Here is a 21,920-nt window from a genome sequence, read left to right on the forward strand (position 1 = left end):
TTGACTTTTTAAATGACTTTTTTTTTTAAGTTTCAATTTCTACTTCTGCAAAACACAACTATAATACTCTTTCAGTTGAAGAACCTTAACATTAGGAATACTTGAGTAAAAGTCATCTCCACATTTTACTTCTTTTTAACTTTGAAATCTCCAGCTTTTAAAGGGGGATAAGTCTGCTTCTTGTTGCCATGGAGTCCAGTAACAAGTTCTTCCCTTTCTTTTGACCTTGTGGAGAAAAGAACTGATAGCCTTTTTGTTCAGGACAAAATACCTGAACCCTGTTTCTCATTATTTCTCACAACCCAGAGCTTGCCACTGACACACGGTCTCTGTGACACAGGTGGGACCTAGTTTTCCACTAAACCTGGTCAGAAATGATAACTTAAAACATAGGAATCTTTGTAGAATCTTTATATACTATTTTGGAGAATTTCAAGGAATCGGAAACCTTGGGTTTGAGTTTTGACTGCTGCAAGGAGGTCCTTGAGCAAATCACTGAATTCCCAAGGCCTTCTCTTTCCTCTTCTGCATAATAGCAGTTCTGACACCTGCTGTATTTACACCACAGGAGTGCTGACAGAATCATGTTAAATAAAAATGAGAAAGTTATTAATAGACTTCTGCATATATGTTACCATTTACTTTCCATTTATTTTCATTATAAAATTAAGATCCTTCATACCATATTTTCAGAGAATATCAAATTGTAAATTTTATATTTAAAGAGAAATTACTAGTTAGTCATAGGACTAAGGATAAAATTAACCAGAATATCAAGAAAAAAAATTATACAACGTAGTAAACATTGTGATTTTGCCATTTCTTAGTATTTTTATAATTTAAGTTTTCATGTAAATATGTTTAGGTTTGCATCTCACATGCTTACCTTCTGAGATCTGATTTTGTTCTTGTATTTTTAAAATAGGTAGACTTCATAAACATCTATTATCCTCTAAGTAAATGCATCATGGATAATGGCCAAGGAGCTTTAAAGTTATTGAGAGATTTTTTTCTTTGACCTTCATAATAAGATACCATTATTTACTTTTCCTAATTTCTTTTAGCATCCCTACAACATTTAGGAAGACTTCCAACACAATCTTCTCTTTCATTGTTCCAGAAAGAAGCTCCTTGGAGTCCTCAATCTCCTTGCCATCCTGCAGCATTTGGTGCTGTTAATTATTCTTTAAAAAAAATTTTTTTTTCTACATTTATTTATTTTTGAGGGAATGAGACAAAGCACTAGCAGGGGAGGTGCAGAGAGATGAAGGAGACAAAGAATCTGAAACAGGCTCCAGGCTCTGAGCAAGAGTTCAGCACAGAGCCCGATGCGGGGCTCGAACCCACGAGCCATGAGATCATCACCTGAGCCAAAGCTGGACACTCAACCGACCGAGCCACCCAGGTGCCCCAATGCTGCTGTTAATCATTCTTGCATCCATGGGCATCCCGAACACTTTCTTCTTAATCGTTTTCCTGATTAGGGTGAATCCTTCTCAGTTCTTTTTTTCTAAAACCCATCAACAGTTTTCAATATTCACTGCACCTTAGAATCATCTTCAGAACTTTGGAAAACTACAGAAAGGATCTGAGACTCTCCAGGGAGGGACAGTAAGCATGTGTACTTTTTTTTAAGCTACCAAATTGTTCTCTAATTGTAAACCAAAGGGCAATAATGTGTAGGCATTCCTTATTTCTGCCTTTGCCTTTCTTCCATTTCTCTCTTCACCCCAGCCATCTCATACATTCCAGCAGCTCTGACCTCAGACAATGACTCCTAACTCCTGCCCTCATCTGTCTGCTAAGCCCCAGCTAACTGCTGGGCTTCTCCCGTATAGCTGTTACTTTATAAGTTTTCTCTCCTTACAAGGTTTCCTGGTTCTTTGGCTAGAGAGAGCAGGCTTTTACTGGGATTTTATTTATTTTTTTCTGAGCCCATTGGCATTTCTGGGCTCTGGCTTTTCCAGTTCCCAGTCTGGGATATGTGGGGTAACAAGAAAACCCAGAGCACTTACCACTGTGTTGTTCTTTAGGTCCCGAGATCCCTAGCTGGTCCACCTTCCCCTCTTCACCTTTCAGTCTTCTTATGTTTGTTTTCTACACATGTCCAGAGTTTTTAGTTGCACTTAGCAGGAAGAAAATATATCTACTCCATCTTCCAGAATCAAAGTCTAATATATATATTTTTTAATTATTGGTAATGTCACATTGTTGGGGGATTGTTGACACCTTTGGAATCTAATAGCCACAGTTTCCTTTATTTAGTGTTGTGCCCCATCTCCCAGCTTGTATGCTTTGCTGCTCTTGCTTTAGGCTTCTGGAGCCTATCCACTCTAAAATAAAGAAAAAGGCTGGAGTCTGTTTCCAATCCACCTCCCACCCTGCTGCCACATATACACCCACTGTGTCATAGCCAATAATGACAAGTGCAGAGCTTCCAAAGGTAACTCTGTTGCCCAGAAATGGGATAAACTTGGACATGCATAAGCTCCCAGCAGCATCGGGCTGAGGCTGGGACTTCACCTGAATCCTATCATGTTTTTTCCATTTCCTTACCCGTTTCTCCTGGGAGAGCCTGCCTAATAAATCACTTGCACTAGCATGGTGTCTTCTGCGAGAACCTAACCTAAAACAGGTACTGTGATTACTTTGGATCTATTTTTTAAAGGGATAGCATACATTTATTATAAAGAGTTGATATTTTACTATGTTAGAAATTATATCATTGGTAGTGATTAAAATTTACCACGTAAACATAATGCAAATAAACTTATGATGTTAAGTGTGTAATTTTATTTTTTTTAATGTTTACTTATTTTTGACACACAGAGAGAGAGACAGAGCATGAGTGGGGGAGAGGCAGAGAGAGAGGGAGACACAGAATCCGAAGCAGGTTCCAGGCTCCATGCTGCCAGCACAGAGCCCGACGCGGGGCTCGAACTCACAGACCATGAGATCATGACCTGAGCCGAAGTCGGACACTCAACCTACTGAGCCACCCAGGCGCCCTAAGTGTGTAATTTTAAACATATTTTGGGGAAGTATCTGACCAACAGTTTTTGAGAATCACTTTTTTTTTTTTTTTAAAGTAGGCTTCATACCAGCACAGATACCAATGCGAGGCTTGAACTCACGACCCTGAGATCAAGACCTGGATGCCTAACCAACTGAGCCACCCAGGTACTCAGTGTAATACATACTATTGTAAGAATTTAGAGGCAGGAATAATTGATTCTACGTGTGGGAGTACTAGAAATACAATTCAAGAGGGTATCATTTCATTTATGTCTTAGAGGTCAAGAAACAAGTTCACTTAACTGAAAAAAAAGTCCAAGAAAAACTCTTGCCAGACAGAAAGAATGCGTAATGTAATTAAGGCACTGAAGAGCATGATATATTCAGTGATGGTGAATATTCCGGAAAAGCTGAAATGCGATATACGGTATGAAGTCAAGTTGGTTAAAGCCCAGTTGCAAAGGGCTTTAGAATCCATCAGGGACATAGACCAGTGTTGCCTAAACATAACTATGCATCAGAAACTCCCAGGCTAGCAGTGTCTGGGGGAGTGCTTTTCAGAACATGGACTCCCAGACTTCACTTGTCTTTCAAGCCAGAATCATCAGTCTGGAGTCTAAGAATCCATTTTTTATAGAGATTTTGTTTTTATGTTTATGTATTTACTTTTGAGAGAGACAGTGTGAGTGGGAGAGGGGCAGAGAGAGAGGGAAAGACACAGAACTCAAAGCAGGCTCCAGGCTCCGAGCTGTCAGCACAAAGTCCAATGCAGGGCTCAAGCTCACAAACTGTGAGATCATGACCTGAGCCGAAATCAGACGCTTAACTGAGCCACCCAGGTGCCCCTAGGAATCCATTTTTTGAACTCATGCAAGGGATCATGATAAAATCAGCCCACCACTTTTAGAATTCACTGATAACAGACTTTATCCTGAAGGCACTGGAGAGAAATTAAAGACTTTTTAATGAAAGAAAGTAGCATGATCAGATGTTGCCATGTACCTATGCCACAGATTTTGTGTATACACATTGTAGGAAGGTAAGCAGAGGTTCTGATAGATTAATTAATGAAGTCACTGTCCTTATCCTTGTGTCTAAAGCAGCTGCTAGGAGGATGACAATATGTATAGCTGTGTCATTTGAACTCTGTTCAACTCCAGGCACTCCTTAAAGGTATACAGAGCACATTCTTCCATACTAACATATACAGCAGTCTTGCCAAAAAGAAATTGGGGCAGGAAAGAAATCTTATAGTCTCAGAATGTCTGCAACATTTCTTCTAATTTAATGAATAAAATGTGGAAATGCCTGGCAGCAGGTGGATGAAAAGAGAAGAGAAACAATTTAAAAATAAGCCCTAAATACATATAGAAGTGTGGGGGGGGGGGGCGCCGGGGGGAGGAACCGGAGGGAGGGGTGTCCTGTGATAGAATAACTATGAGTTCTGTTGTGTAAAAATATCTCTAAAGATCTCATAATCCATTGGCTTTCATAATCCCTCAACACATTTAAACTGAGCCCATAGGGATTTATGGATCCAAAAATTTTATAAAGTGAGTATATGCATAAGAATCAGGAAGAGAGGGGCTGCCTCCTAATCCCTTTATCTAAGGTAACAGAATTATCCTGTTCCTCTTAGATTAGCAGAGAAGAGAATACAGATGCTGGCCATAAGCCCAAAAAGACATTGAACCCCACTTGCTTCTCAGCATAGTACATTATTTTATATTCAATTCACATGCCTGATCAAGAATATTAATAACTATAGCGAGGCAATTAGTAATAATTTAATATGCAAGATAACCTACTGAGAATTACCTTGTGGTTTCTTTTCATTGTTGTTCCAACTAAAATGTAGGGGATCTTTTCCCTTCCCCCAGGATGAGGCAGTCATTTATTCCTAAAGCCTGGATTCCTCATTTCTCCACATCATCTACAAACTAAATGCTTTTTTGCTCTAACACAGAAAAAAAAAATCTGTTAGCTTTACTGAGAAATAGGAAAGAAAATTTAAAAACGTGCTTTTGTTTTTGAAATTCTAGGGCAGAGGTCATAAACTAGTGGTGGAGGTATATACAAACACCTGTTTTGGCCTACACAGATTACTTTTTTCCTAATTGAGCCTATATTTTAAAATATGATGAACTGTTTTGTTTTTGTTTTTTTTTTAAGTACATCTCTAGTTTTTCTTTAAAAATTGGAAGATCTGGGGCGCCTGGGTGGCGCAGTCAGTTAAGCGTCCGACTTCAGCCAGGTCACGATCTCGCGGTCCGTGAGTTCGAGCCCCGCGTCGGGCTCTGGGCTGATGGCTCAGAGCCTGGAGCCTGTTTCCGATTCTGTGTCTCCCTCTCTCTCTGCCCCTCCCCCGTTCATGCTCTGTCTCTCTCTGTCCCAAAAATAAATAAACGTTAAAAAATAAAATAAAATAAAAAAAATGTTAAAAAAAATTGGAAGATCTGACTAAACTGGGCCAGAGACAACACTTAGTCAAATACTGGTATCCACAAGGCTTTTCCACTTACCACAGCTGCAGCGCCTCCTGCAGGCTCTCTGACTCACCGGCTGCAATCTTTCCCACTTCAGGGCTTGTCCGGGGGCATCAGCATTGGCAACTCCTGGTTAGAACTTCAGGGAGAATTAAACTATATAATGATGTTAGTTATGATATTACACAATAAATAAGAGCTCAGAGAAGGACTGGCTACACAATTTGCAGAGGACAGTGCAAAACGAAATGCCACAGGGGCGCCCCTGTTGAAAAATGTTCAAGAATTACAAGATGGCAACAACGCGATACTTGTAAGTACGGGGTCCTGTGCAGCTGCACAGGTTATACACCCATGAAGCTGGCCCTGGATTGGAGGCGTGGTGCTTCTAGAGTTGAAAGCGTAATGTGTGTCAGGATGTTTGGCCCTCCTCCCCCCTTTCTGAACGGGGCAGAGTGCTACAGACTCTGTGATATTCCTGGTCAATGTGCCTGCTTTCACATAACACCCCTGAGGGGGCAGCGCCATGGGCAGCTGCTTAGGAGCCTACAGGGACTGAATACTCATCACTGACGTTTTGAAAGGTAAGGCAAAGGTCTCGTGGCTAAACTTAGACCAAGTAAAATGAAACCGTTTTGAGCCACCTGATTGCAAAGGCAAAGGCGGTGATGAGCACCTTGTTTTGAAAACAAAGGTCTTCCCAATTTTGACAGGAGTTGTCAAGCTCATGGGTGAAGTGTTAAAGAACCTTGAAAAATGGCTGCCTTCCTCCTTCGGTGGGTTGACTTTGAACTGCTTTAATTTTGTTGGGGGAGGGGAGTAAAACTTAACTGCCATATGAAGTGTAAAATAAGGAATATCTTTTGGTTAGAATTTTTGGTCTTTAAAAATGGGATTTGACCTTCATTCAAAGTGGGCTTTGAAGCTCAAGCCTCTCTTTTCCCTACTCTACTATGCTGCTCTCAACATGCAGATGTCTCTTAATGCAAAAGAATTGTAATACCCATAAATGCTTATGTTCTTAAACTCAACAGTTTAATGTACTGGATTTTTATGCATTCAGTTCTTGCTAAGAATTTCTCAGCCCTTTTTCTTTCTGTCTTTAAAATGGTTCTGTTTAAACTCTAATTTTAACTCACGGCACATGTGTTTATTTAAATTATTATTTTTAATGAATTTAATAAATTTTATTTCTTTGGAGAAGTTTTAGGTTTACAGAAAAATCAAGAAGAAAGTACAGAGAGTTCTTATACACTTCCCTCATCCTATGCCCCCCGCCCCGCCCACTTCAGTTTCCCCTGTTTTTAACCTCTTACATTAGTGTTGTGCTTTTGCCATAACTGATGTGCCAATATCAATGCAGTGATATTAACTAAAGTCCATAGTTTACTCCTCTTCTCATCTCTATTCTCTTTTGAAACTATTAGCCATCTACTGGGCCTAATTTATCTATCTATTCTCCTTATCTTTCATCCCCCCCTTTCCCCTCCATCTCTTTATCTTTATGCAGTTTATTCTTTCTCATGTACTCAGATTATCTTTCAGCAAACTCATTCTTGTTTCTACTGTGTCTAATCTGTCTAGCTGGCCTACTGAGTTTTAAATTTCAAAGACTATATTTTATTTCTGGAAGTTCTGTCTGGTTCATTTTTTTTTTCTCTAAATATAATTTATTGTCAAGTTGGCTAAGATACAGTGTATACAGTGTGCTCTTGGCTTCGGGAGTTGATTCCTATGGTTCATCGCATACATACAATACCCAGTGCTCATCCCAACAAGTGCCCTCCTCAATGTCCATCACCCATTTCCCCCTCCCCCACCCCTCCCATCAACCCCCAATTTGTTTTCTGTATTTAAGAGTCTCTTATGGTTTGCCTCCCTCTCTGTTTGAAACTATGTTTTCCCCCATCCCTCCCTCCATGGTCTTTTGTTAAGTTTCTCAAATTCCACATATGAGTGAAAACGTATGATACCTGTGTTTCTCTGACTGACTTATTTCATTTAGCATAATACCCATGTTGTTCCAAATGGCAAGATTTCATTCCTTCTCATTGCCAAGTAGTATTCCATTGTGTATATAAACCCATCTTCTTTATCCATTCATCAGTCAGTGGACATTTGGACTCTTTCCATAATTTGGCTTTTGTGGATAGCGCTGCTATAAACATTGGGGTACATGTGCCCCTATGAGTCAGCACTCCTGTATCCTTTGGATAAATTCCTACTGGTGCTATTGCTGGGTTGTAGGGTAATTATATTTTTAATTTTTTTCAGGAACCTCTACACTGTTTTCCAGAGAAGCTGTGCCAGTTTGCATTGCCACCAACAGTGCAAGAGGGTTCCCATTTCTTGCCAACATCTGTTGTTTCCTGAGCTGTTAATTTTAGCCACTCTGACCGGTGTGAGATGGTATCTGAATGTGATTTTGATTTGTATTTCCCTGATGATGAGCAATGCTGAACATCTTTTCATGTGTCTGTTGGCCATCTGGATGTCTTCTTTGGAAAAATGTCTATCATGTCTTCTGCCATTTCTTCACTGGATTATTTGTTTTTTAGGTGTTTAGTTTGGTAAGCTCTTTATAGATTTTGGATACTAACCCTTTATGGTTTGGTTCATTTTCAAGTCAGTGACAGGTTATAGGAAGTTTCCAGAAATTTATTTCCCTTTCCATATACCCTTTTCCAGATATTTCTGTCAAATTTACTAACACAAACTTTTCACATGCCTATATATCATAGAAGTGACCTACTTTCTTTAGCTATACCAATAATAATTTAAAAACTCCTTCTTCGAAATATAAATCTTGAAGAGGAAAGTGAAATCTTTCTCAATGACCAAATTGTTTACTTGCCATTCATACATGTATACAACAATTGCACAATAGTTATTTAACAAATATTTATGGAGTGCCTAACTATGTGTCAGTCACATAGAAACAAGACAAAGCCCCTACCTCCACAAGGCTTTCCATCTTGTAGCATTATTAAATACTGTATTGTGTACACCATCACATAGTTGCCTAGACCTTCTGTGCTCTTTACTACTCATCAATCAAATCCCATTCAAATGTTGCCTCTTCTCAGAAGCTTTCCGGATAGCCCATTTCAGAATCAACTACCTCCATTTGTTTTCCCATAGCACCCTCCCATTATTATATTTCCATAGCACTTTGTTTGTATCTTTATAATCATACAAATCAAGGAGTAGCTTGATATTTGTTAATTGCACACATATACGTCCACCAACACCATCCTATTAAACTTTGACGACTTGAAGGAGAAAGGTATATTTCTATCATTTTTGTATCTCTGATTCCTTGCACATTGTTGGTTTCTAACAAGTACTCTCTAAACTATTTCAGTTTATAGACACATTATATGTGTGAGAGTTCAGAGCATTATCTAATTTATTACTTTATAGACAAATCACAAATTCCTGGTCAAATCCTACTATTCATTTCTTGGAAGAATCTTTACATGATTGATAAAATCAAGGGATAAGGTGAAAAACTAAGCTTCGAAGACACTGTGCATAGTATCATGCTTTATGTCTGATGAGGTATCCACATTTCCAGATTCAGCATTCCAAGATACACCTTGTGACCAAAGGTTATAGATCCTGTTCTTATAGAAAGTCTTTTGAAATCTTTTTATTGTGAAGTGATTTCCCCCATATTGACTACTCCATTTCCCTCTGTCTTTTTATGTATATCGGTATATACATATATGCCCATAAATATAACTATTTTTTCTGAACCATGTGAGAGGAAGTTGAAGATACCATGCTTCATTATCCTTAAATACTTCGATGCATATTTTCTAAGAATGAAGACAGTCTCATATAATCTCAATAAAAATATAAAAACCTATATAATCCACCAATCCTATCAAATTTCATCAGTTGTCTCAATGATATGCTTTTTAATCATTTGTTTTTCTGATCCAAGACCCAGTTTAGGAACTTAACGTAAATTGCATTGTCTCTTGGGGCGCCTGGGTGGCTTGTTCGGTTAAGCGTCTGACTTCGGCTCAGGTCGTGAGTCGGTCCGTGAGTTTGAGCCCCGTGTCGGTCTCTGTGCTGACAGCTCAGAGCCTGGAGCCTGTTTCAGATTCTGTGTCTCCCTCTCTCTCTGCCCCTCCCCTGTTCATGCTCTGTCTCTGTCTCAAAAATAAATAAACGTTAAAAAAATTTTTTTTTAAATTGCATTGACTTTCTATTTCTCTTTAGTCTCTTTTAATCATTAATAATTAGTTAGCAAGTCTTTGTCCTCATAACACTGACATGTTTGAGAAATATATGGAGAAGGTTTTTAAAAATGCTATCAGTGTATATTTTCTCATATTTATTCATAGTTAGATTCAGGTTATGCATTTTTGGCAAGAAAACTACACAATGATGAGTTCTTGTCAATATATAATTTTAGGAGACATGTGACTTCAGTTTATCTTATCAGTGGTCCTAATATTAATTCTTAATATGATATCTGCTAGGTTTCTCCATTCTTAAGATAATATTTTTTCCTTTATTTTTAATAAGAAATTTGTAGGATGCTATACTTTATGAGTATGCAAATAATCTGTCCTTCATCAAACTTCTATCCATACGTTGTAGCATAATTCTTGTTTGAATCAGTTATTACCATGATAATTACAAAAGAGTAATTTACTATTCCTTTATTCCTTCTACATTTACTAGTTGGCATTCTACTTCAAGAGAAAGTTTCCCCTTCGCCGTGTGTGTGTGTGTGTGTGAGAGAGAGAGAGAGAGAGAGATCACTATGGATTCAAATATTTTATTCAATGGTTTATAATCTGTTGCTATCATTCTTAATTGTCCCAGATGTAGACAGTGTGAGTCACTTCAGTTTGGCTCGTGTCTCTTTTGATATGTTCCCATCAGGTTTTAACCATTTCCTTATTATTTTACACAAGAAGATGTCCCAAGTTCATCATGTACTGCCCCCAGCCACAGAATCAGCTGAAGAGCCCAGTTCCTTGGCATTTAGAAATTATTTTCTGAACATTAGGTGTGTTCATGACAGCAAGTTTAAAAAACACACACACACATAATTATGAAATGATTCATCAGTGTATAATAATCAGTTAGTAAGTGATTATTATTCAAAGCCTGGATCTTACAGTTTACAGCATCCATGAGATGTGTTGACAGAAATGACATCTCAAACTGTCTCCTAAGTTTATTTCCCTGTAATGTAGCGGCAGGAATGTTCACATTAATACACAGAAATGCAATCTCATTATATTCATTTAATAAGTTCCTTTGTTCCTCAGTTTTTCACCATTTCATATCTGCCCTTATCTATTTTCCAGGACATGGTAAGTCTTAAATAAACTTCTCTTAACTCCTTGGGGAAAAAAGCACCATGCAGAAACCAAAAAAATCTGGCTAATTTCGTTTTACTTAACAATTGCCAATAAGTTACTCAAACCTCCTGTGAATCTTGTGGCTAATGTGTACTGATGCTTTGAAATGAGGCAAAAGCAAATTAGTAAGTCACACAAACCAGCCAGTGTTCCCACAGTAACAGGCATATTGTCAAATTGAAGTTTAATTCATTAGTTCTATAAATGGGAGGGTAGAGAAAGAAAAAGAAATACATTCTCTAGAGTTTTCACAAGCAGCCAGCAGGTGGCAGAATACTACAAACAGTGGACTTGGCTGAGCGGTTTGAGCATCATTTAAAACTGAAATGGTGAGTGTGGGTTTTTGGTTTGTTTTCTTTTCTTTATAAAACCAATTCCAGAATATTTTGATGTTTTTATTTTTAAGAAAAAAATAACAAAAAAACTCTGCCATTTATTCCTCTAAAAATGAAATCAAGTAATGTCAAATGATACTTGGTATTTTAATAACAAAAGCCATATACTCAGAAATGGTCACCTTTGTTATTCCAGTAAGCCATTAAAATTGTATCATGTCTATGGTGTACAATAAAAGAAATACTGGGAACAAGTTTTACTTCAAAATTTTAGTCTGCTTGAATCTAAAATTTACATATAGTTAGAATTGTAAGATCATCTTCTTAACTTCAAATATTTTTCACACACACGTAAGTAAAATGTATGTGCAAGAATTAATAACCAATGCAATTTTGTACAAATTCATAAGATGAATCTATATATCTATAGATGACTCTATATAGGCCTGAAAAGAAAATTGCTGTCTCTCTCTGTATATTTGTATTAAATCTATAGGAATCCTAGAGAAAGAGTGAATAATTACATTTATTTGGATTATAGATTTCCAGGTCAAATTTTTTGTTTAGTATTTTTATGTTATTATTCCTCATGCAATCCTGTTTATTCTTTACCTTAAATAGAAGCTCAACACTTAGACGACAATTAGTTACAAAATTTAAATATACAATAACCAACTCTCTAAATAATCCATTGCTGTTGGTCTAAAAGAATTGTCCTAAAATGGAGGCTCATTGATTCCTGGTGATTTATTCTAGACAACACATTCTAGATTTTGTACACCGTTTATAGGTTTTTTTTGATCCCTTGATTTAAGGGGCTTTTGTGACACTGGATTTTCTTTGCGATTGTATAGAAGAAATGTAAATGAAAGCACACTTTCAATGTAGAGTGCAGGACAGAGGGTTTCAAAACACAGCACAACTGGGTATTTAGGACTCTGTGGTTTGGCGGTAAAAAGTAGAAATTAGAGAATCTAAAAGTAAAGCCTGGTAAGCCATAGTGTTCTTAATTCAAAGATAAAGATAATCAAATGCTGAGGAATCTTCAGTGATTTGTGTGTGCTTCCTACTGCTATTGTGTGTTGGATGTCGTCTTGGGAACATCTGGCTTAACCTTGTAATCTCTAGTTCACACTGTGTATTTGAAAAAACAAAGGAGCATTTTTCTTAAATATTGCATTTGCATTTTCACTTACAAACTTCTGGAGGTACTTGGCATGTGTTCCTTTGTGAACTTATGTTTTTACTTTCTTGCCTGGATCTCTTTTTTGGATGCTCTACTTAACTATTTCCCCAGACTTCTCTATACTGCACTCTAAGCAAATCAATCCTTTAAGTGGGAAAATACTATTTGAGGGGACATTATTTCACTCAAGGAATGAAGACTAGTTCTTTAAAAGGGTTACGTTTCATCAGTCATTTCTATAGTCGCTTCTTTTTCTGTCTTTCCTTATTTTTTAAAATCAAAAAGCTACATATGATGCCTTAACTCTTGGTTGGTCTGTCGGTGACTGCTGCCCTATTGACGTTAGCAGCCTAAATATAGAAATGTGCATATAGCTCGCATTAGCTCCAGTATCATGCCTTGTTTCTATGGAAAATACACGATTCAACTTAATTACATAATCTGTCGTTCTCTAAGACAGGGCTTCCAACAGGGCCAAACAATTCTAAAGCAGGTTCGTCTCTTTTTTAAAGAGGGCTAATCAGAAGGGATTTGTGATACTGAAATCACTAAGAGGTAATTATAAATGATTTTGTGCAATTCAGAAATGAAAAATTCCTCCCCAAAGCCCCAAATCTTTGGGTCTATTTTGTTGTAAAATAATGGAAGTTTGTGCTTCACTTACCTATCATGCTAATGTTGTGCCTGGATTTCTTTAATGCCAAAAATGAAAATATGTTCCTGTAAAGAAAGATGAATGGATTCCAAGTGACAATAAGAAATGACATGTAATATACTTCTTGAAGCAGAAATTTTCACAATGATGAAAGACAAGGGAATTTATTCTGTGAAAATAATATTAATGATGGGTTTCAACACTGATATTTTTCATTGTTTCTTTACAATCATAGAAGAAAAACATTTTCCAGAAAACTTTCCATAGTCTGTTGACATGTACATCAATTTTTACTGTTAAAGTAGAAACTAGTAATTACATTTTTAAAAATGACACTCTGGTAATTATATATTTTAAATATGAATCCTGATGTTTAATTAGGTCATATGACTGTAATATCAGCTTGCATTAGCAGCAGATTATCAAATCCCAGCAATTCATCCCATAGAGAAATACAAGAAGAAAAGGCTGCTATAATTGTGAGATTTAAATAGAATAAGCCATAATGCAGTACAATATTCTTTAAATATTTTAATGTTTACTCATGTTATTGAGTAATGAAATTTATCATCATGGCGTATTCTTTGTAGATAATTACTGTGGTAGCAGTAAGCACATAGGAAGGAGCTTGGTGTTTTTTTCCAGGAAAGCTTTCAAATTAGGCTTAGAGCAGAATTCAAAATGTGTATTTGAAAATGGTTTTGTGTATTTTCAATATGCATATGTATACGGTATTAGTTTTTTTTTTCTGAAACTAGTTACATTGTGCTTGGATATTCAGTTAAGCAATTTTTATTTTTTAACCTGTATCACAAATCTGCATTTTATTAGCTCTTACTTTCACTTTTTTTCTAATTTTCATTGATAAATAATGCAGTGCATATAAAACCCATTTTTAGCATATGTATCTATCATTTGCAGTCAATTGTTTCTAAAACACTTAACTATATGCCTATATTTTCTATTTTAATGTTTCAGTTTGAATTTATTACAGTGCATTCAGGGTTTTTGTTAATTTGTGTTCTAATTCCTCCTTGCTTCTCTAAATAGCACTGACTGGTATTTAGTTTCATTTTTTTGCCACAAACACAAAAATCATAATAGAGTTAATAGAGAATCTTAATACAACACTCTTTTGGTTGTATTTTTCTCAGTAAAGAGATACCTTTACAGTGTATATGTTGCTCTTCTATGATGCCTTGTGGAACTTCATTCCATAATATTACATTCTCCCTCCAAAATTTGCTCTTTAAGATATAACTGAATTGTTAAGTAGCTACTACAAAATTTATTTGTATAGGTTTAATGAAACAAGTGTTTTTAAGTACTTCTACATTTTAGAGTCTCTTTATAATGTGTCTAATGATTTATACAGCTAAAACAACTTGAGTACTTTTCCATTTCGCCCATAAAAGCTAGGATTTCCCATATATAGATGCCTTTACTACTCAAGAAGCCTGCTTGAAATTGTTCCACACATTGTCCTGGATGATGCTACCAGAATTTTTATTTAAAACGTCTTCTTTTTTTTTCCCCTTGCAGGCATATCTGCTATAATTCATAGTTATAAACATATATTTTGTAATGAGAGCAAAAGTCTCTCTGAATGACAAAAATCTAAAACTGCTTGTGTGGATCTGAGGATTAGATATTCTTTTATTTTATGGGCAAGAGAAAAGAGATTGCTTTTATCGCACACTTTGTCTTTTTGTGTTGACTAAAGCAGCTAATTGTATTAAAGGCAGTGACCAAATGTGTGTGCTAACATTACTGTATTTATAAACAATATTTGGTGCTTTTGATTCACCCTAAAGAATCTATTTCCTAACACTAGAGGTCATTTTAGCTTGTGTGAATATTCTAAAATACTTAGTTTTAATAAAACAGAAGGTTCGGAATATGACACTTCTTAGAAGAGTGCTATCCTTGAAAAACATTTTCCTGGGCTCAGATCCCTAAATTTTTCTCCTAGTTGGACTGTGAGTAGATTCGGTTACTTTATCTAATTTGGAAACTATTAAATGAAAGAATGCTTTAAGTTTCTTATCTAAAGTTCATTTTTGTTAATTCTAAAATATTCCGGCTACTTCACAGGCCTGGTACTTTATCTCGTGTTTTTGCCTACGGTAATTACTTTAAATTTTATCGACTTTTGGATTTGCTATTCCGTTTCTTTAAGCTTTTACATTCCGATCCTCCTCAGCCACAGTGAAAGTCTTACTTATTTTTCGCTAATTTTCAAACATCTGTGAAGTACAGCAAATACATCCATTAGAACAGAGCTTTTCCTTCCCATAACAAAATGAATACCTTCCATTACAATATCTGATTTCCTACTCTTTAAAGATTTAAAATTTTAAGCTCCTTCCTAAAAATACTTTGTTTTTCGTCTCTGAGACTTAATAATGTCAAGTCTTTATTTATTTTAAAAAAAAATCACTTTCAGGGCATAGTGGTGGACATGAGAGGAAATTTCTTTTTCAGAGTAGCATTATATATTTTAGAATATGCTATAGATTATGTAATATGAATTATGATCCTGTTTATATTGAATGGAGTAGGTAATTACAAGCTATAAATCATTTCTGGGTATCTGAAAAATTTAGCCTTCTTACTCTAGTTACACACATAAATAAAGATAGTTATATTTGTTTTTCTAAATCCAATTTTTAGATCTGCTTAAAATCTGTTGTGCTTCAGAAAGCATGGTGTATTCTGTTTAACATTTTCAATTTAAATCAGAGTATTCCCTTTGATTCAACACTAGAGGTATTTTCTATACCTAGTATTTGCTAGACATATGAAAAATACCGAAAGAAAGTGATTCTTTTCTGCTAAAAATGAATAAGTAATAAAAAACACATTAATTGGGCTTACATTGATTCAAATGATAGGGAGTCCCACGTTTGCTAAGTTAGAATCAGAATTACCACCCGATTTTCCAGACATGCCAGTTGCCTGTGTACAGCTACAGCTGCAGTGGCCTGAATTCTGTCCGCAGAATTCTTCTGTCGGTTGCCTACCTGAAAAGAGAAATGCAAGAACAATACTGTGTTTGAGTTCTGCTACTCATTGTCTATTGTAGTTGTTGTGGGCAACTGGTCTTCTTCATTTGGAAAATAAAAGAGAATGAGATATATTTTCAACAGGTGACATTTGAATCTTCTCATCCCTAAAGATGAAAGGGTTCTAAACTACAGAGAAGTTTCATTACAAGGATAACAGAAAGTGGTATCACATGCACAAACAGTGCTATTGCTCACAAAAGCATCATATTTTCTCACAAAAATCACTGCTGTCTGTACAAGATGGTACTAGCGTGTCACATTCCTAAAAAAAAAAATACATAATTTAAAGGCATTTGGAAGAAAGGATATAATGCAAAAGGTGCAATGGTGGGAGTAAAGATATCCAGGTTTTAATTTAATCTGACATTTACTAGCTGTGTGGCCTTTAGGAAGCTACTACCTTTACCCAGCCTTTGTTTCCTCATTTGTATAATAATTAAGAGGCTGAATAGGGTGGTCTCCAGTATCTTTTCTGCCTCTGTTATTCAATATACCTCTGTCCCATACTCTTATCAAGTAATTTTCTTTCATAGAAAGCAGCATGGTCCTAACCTCTTTCATACAATATTATATACACGTGTGTGTGTGTGTGTGTGTGTGTGTCTGTGTGTGTGAATGTTTTGCTCAGTAGAAAACAATTACATTAATTTCCAAACCAGTACCTATGTTTATATATATATATATATATGAAATATATACATGAAATATATATTTCATTCTAATGTAGAAGTTCAAAAGTAAGAGTGTAGAAGATGATTATATATGACTATATTTCTAGTAACAGAAACCTTACCTGAACCAAGTCCATCAACACTGCAATAATGAAGGAAAAAGCCAGTGGAGTATTTAACAGCATAAATTTTTTTTGTATGAAGTCAAATTCTCCAAAAGGTCAAAATCCCTTCTAAAACAGTGATACTCAAGGACATTCACTCAAACTTATTTGGGAATATTGTAGGTAAATGTGTACGAAAGAACTGACACCCCTTCTTCCTCCGGTTTTCTTCAGAGACCCGTAACTTTGACCGTATTGAAATATGTAATGTGGCATAAAATATCACCATTTAAAAGATACAGATTTCCAATATATTTTAGTTGGTATTCTAGCATGGAAGCAATGGGATTTGATGTCATAAAAATGGTAGCCCACAAGAGAAACATGTTACAAAAGCAACTCCTTTCTACCCCCTCCCCTCCCCCTGAAATAATAACAATTTGCTAAATTGTTGGGAAGTTGTTATAATTTCTTTTCCAAATTATTACTCGCCCTTTAGATTAGAAATGAGGCCAGGGTTAGCAATCAGCTATAAATGGTAGGATTTTTCAAGTAAGAAGCACTTGTCTGATTGTGAAGTGGAGGCCATTACTGCCTTGATTGGGCCTTTTTTTTTTTTTTTTTTCAGTTCCCTTGATTTGTGGTTGAGAGCGCATATTCACTCCTGTACTGTGAGCAATCAGAGCCTCTCCTCTCTCATTTTTGCTCAGCGATTTAGGGTCCACTACTTTGGCACAGCTGCCACCTTTTAGCTTCCATCATGCAGAACATATCCTTGAAAACAAGAGGGGGAGAGTGGAGGATGGGAGCAGGTAACTAACGAACATTTGGCTTCTTAATGTGTGCCTATTTTACATTTTCAGAGAAAAATTTTCACTCAAAATGACGATTGTGTTGGAACTTGGACCTCTACACTTCATAAATAAGTTTGGACAGAGACTTGAAGCTTGTGAGACCATGTTTTCCGTTTCTTTATTTTTCTCACCAGGAAAAAAAAAAACAGGTGTAGGGGTACAAGCAGACACTAAGGCATTGAAGGCACACTTAACTTTATTTAGCACTAGCATAGTGTCTGTTCTCTGGGAAATGATATCAAAATAAGAGCTTTTTTCTTTACTTTTGTTTTGGAGGGAATTTCATAAGTTTTTCCACCATATTTAAGGTCTAGAGAAAGATGCTATTAAAAGCTCTTGAAATTGGAGTCCTGTTTGTCAGGTTTAAAATTACTTAATATATCCTCCAATTTAAGACAATCTATTCTTGTTGTCAACAGTCAGGAAATATTTTTGTCAGGAGTTAAGTTCATTGCATCTTACTCCTTGAAACTCATTAAAGAATCCCCGGAAGAAACTGAAGCTTCAGAGTTGGAATTAGCTGATCATCTTGGGCACCTTCCTGGATCCTGTCAGCCATCATCAAGTAGCAATGCCCATGTAAGAGCATGTGTCCTATCACCCCAGTTCTGCTCCTGTTTCCCCAAACCAAGCACCCAGATAACTTCCATAAAATAAATACCAAACCTGCATTTTTCTAAATTCATTGTCCAAGTCTGGGTCCTTACTAACCTTGTACAATACAGAGAAGCTCACCAAAATTAAGAATACCATCTGGTAAGTGGTAGTTTCCCTCAGGATCTGGGTTTGAACTTACAATTTTTTCCCATAAACTTTATTGATATATAATTTACCAACCACCATACAAGTCACTCATTTTGATGTACAATTCAATGAATTTTATTTTATTTTATTTTTTTATTAAAAAAAATTTTTTTTAACGTTTATTTATTTTTGAGACAGAGAGAGACAGAGCATGAATGGGGGAGTATCAGAGAGAGAGGGAGACACAGAATCCGAAACAGGCTCCAGGCTCTGAGCTGTCAGCACAGAGCCCGACACAGGGCTCGAACTCAGGGACCGTGAGATCATGACCTGAGCTGAAGTCGGACGCTTAACTGACTTAGCCACCCAGGCGCCCCCAATTCAATGAATTTTAGTGAATCAATAGAATCCAATTGTAGAATGTTGTCATCATCCTTAAAGGAAATATTATGCCTATTAACAATCACCCTCATTTTTACTCCCAGCCCTATGCAACCAATAATCTACTTTTTTGTCTTTAAATGTTTACCTTTTGGGAACATTTCATATAGATAGAATAATATATGCCCTTTTACATCAGGCTGTTTTACTGAGATGTTTTTGAGATTTAGAGGTTCATCCATGTTGTAGCATGTTGTCTCTTCTTTGATGAATAGTATTCTATTGTATAGATATTCTACATTTTGTCTATCCATTCATCTGATGAGAGATACTTGAATTGTTTTGACTTTTTGGATGTTGTTATTGATGCTGCTACAAACATTTGTGTACAAGTTTGTGTATAGATACATGTTACCAATTTTTTGTGAGTAGGAGTAGAATTACTGAGTCATATGGTAAATCTATGATTAACTTAAGAAACTAACCAGCGTTCCGGAGTGGTTCAGGCAGTTAAGCATCTGACTCTTGATTTCAGCTCAGGTCATAATGTCACAGTTTGTGAGCTCGAGCTCTGTGGGGGCTCTGTGGGACTCTGTGGGGCTCTGTGTTGACAATGCAGAGCCTGCCTCTGATTCTCTCTCTCTCTGCACCTCCCCCACTTATGCCCAAACATGTGTGCATGCTCTTTCTCTCTCAAAATAAATAAATTTAAAAAAAAAAAGTTAAAAAAAGAGAAACTGCCAAACTGTTTTGCAAAATGGCTGTATCATTTTACATTCCCACCAGCAATGTATGAGTTCTAATTTCACCACATTCTTGCCAACACTTGCTACTGTCAGTCTTTTTATTATAGCCATTCTAGTGGGCAGAAAATTGGTTTCATTGTGGTTTTGATTTGTATTCTCAACGACCAAAGATGATGACACTCTTTTCATGTGCTTATTACCTACTTGCATATCTTTTTGGAGAAGTGTCTATTCAAATCCTTTGCTCATTTTTAAATTAGGTTGTTTTCTCCTTATTGACCTATAAGACTTGTTCATGAATTCTAAATACAAATCCTTTATTGCTAATATGATTTGCCAACATTTTCTTCCAGTGGGTTGACTTTTCATTTTCTTGATAGTGTCTTTGAAGCACAAAAGTTTTCAATTGTGAGCAAATCGCCTTTGAACTCCTAATGGAGCACACCATTATATCAATTCTGAATATAATTGCTTAAAGAATCAGAGAAAAAGAGAAGTAAAAGGTTAAAAACAAAATCAGTAATTATACTTGAGTCATTGTAAGGAGACACATTTTTGCTAATCCATTTACTTTAAGATAATCCGAAACTTTTCACTTCAAAAGAACAAGTTTTTTGTGTTTTGTTCTTTTAAACTCTTAATTGTTAACTTTATGTGGGTCATTTGAATCTTTTCTTACCTAGGATCACAGAAATTAAAAATTCAGCCCTGCCCAAGTCACAAATGGTTTTGAACAATGCACGTATATAAATGAACCTGACGCCACAAATTCTACTCTTTGTGCTTCTACCTCTGAGTAAATGGAGGAAGAAAAATCAGGATGCAAGAAGTTTATTGTCAGGCAGGAGACCCTGAACTCAGCCCTCCCAGGCCCACTTGCATTACCTCATTTGTGAGATGCTTTCTTCTCAGGTACACCCACATTAGTGATTAGTGGCAGTAGCAAATTTACAACCACTGCTAAATGCCAAGTTTTCCGAACAAATTTGGTAGAGATGTGAATAAAACTGTTAGCAAATCCATCTATTTAGAAGTTCCTTGTGGGAGAGGTGGAGAAAAAAAAGGAAATAAACTTGCCTGTGAGGCAAACCCAGGACCTGTTTGCAGGTGTGGAAGGGGTGCATACACCTTGCTTTTAGTAATCAACGTGGCAAGCATTGTAATACTTTGCACTGCCTACAATTTAAAAATACCCAGCAGCGAATGCTTTGGAAAATTAAATAATCAACTGTTAATAGGTTTACTTTGCAAGTCCAGATTTTTACCTGGCACTTGTTGTGTATCATAAATAAGATATACCCCAAATGCAGTCTGGTTGCCCTAGATGCCTTTCATTTCTTTGCCACCTTTGTACCAGTATGAATGTAGCCACCAATACCCAAAAATCACACTCACTTGCACAAATACTGAGGAGTATTCTTATTTGACTGTATAGTAAACTTTAGTGTTTTTTGAAACCAAAACTCTGGATACCTATAATTAAGAATTCAGTAACTACCATTGTTACATTTTATCTTACAGATGCAAGTGTTATTGCAAATACAGAGTTAAAAATCACAAGTGTTGCAGGGTTTAAACATTCCCATCAGATTCTGTTGCACATAAATTGAGGCAACTCATTATCTGTATTATTTTTATACTTAACTTAGTACTATATGTTACCTGTATTACCTTTTAAAAAGTGGCTTTTCATTGGAGCTCTGTTAAGAATATTACTGAGTCTTAAGGATACCAGCAATCCATTTTTACATTAACCATTTATCCATTATTAATCCATTTTTGACAGGGTTGCATACTTGTTCAAATCAATACACTGAAACCTGAACTAAAGGCTGGTGAAGTTAAAACTGTTGATTGTTATCAACCAATAGAGTTGAAATGCAGTGCTAATAAGTAATTAATTAAGATAGAAAGGTCTATTAAGTATAGTTGAGTTTCACCAGAAATAAAAACAGGTGACCTGAGAATAATACGTTGTCTAGATAAACGTCAGGTAACTAAAATAGCTCCTAGTAGCTGTTATAAAATGAAAATAGAAAAGGCATAGCCTCACACAATAAGCTGTGCTCTGGGGGAAAAGAATGCCAAACAAAAGGAGAGAAAGAGTGTTGATTTCTCCCAATAACAAATGGAAAGGTTAGTGGAACACCTGTGGTTTAGATCAATAGGACTTATACTAAAACAAGGTGCATATTCTTTGAACTCTTAAGTGAATGTGTTATATCAACTGAGCAACTTTATACACAGAAGGAAATAAACCGATTTCCATGTCATGAAAGTTCTGGAAG

At 36.2% G+C, this 21,920-nt stretch overlaps 1 long non-coding RNA gene across 1 annotated transcript in view; it reads right to left on the reverse strand.

The window, feature by feature from the left end:
* Nucleotides 1-13,012: 13,012 nt before the first annotated feature.
* The window catches only part of LOC121018529 (uncharacterized), a 102,768-nt gene continuing 93,860 nt past the window's right edge, over nt 13,013-21,920 (reverse strand). Inside the window, exons 3-4 of the long non-coding RNA XR_005785217.1 lie at nt 15,942-16,087; nt 13,013-13,129 (exon numbers count right to left, since the gene is read on the reverse strand). This is a non-coding gene — a long non-coding RNA (uncharacterized LOC121018529). The remainder of the gene's footprint in view (nt 13,130-15,941; nt 16,088-21,920) is intronic.

This window comes from Herpailurus yagouaroundi, unplaced genomic scaffold, assembly GCF_014898765.1.
Source record: "Herpailurus yagouaroundi ecotype Mexico unplaced genomic scaffold, PumYag 77, whole genome shotgun sequence".
Lineage (NCBI taxonomy): Eukaryota > Metazoa > Chordata > Mammalia > Carnivora > Felidae > Herpailurus > Herpailurus yagouaroundi.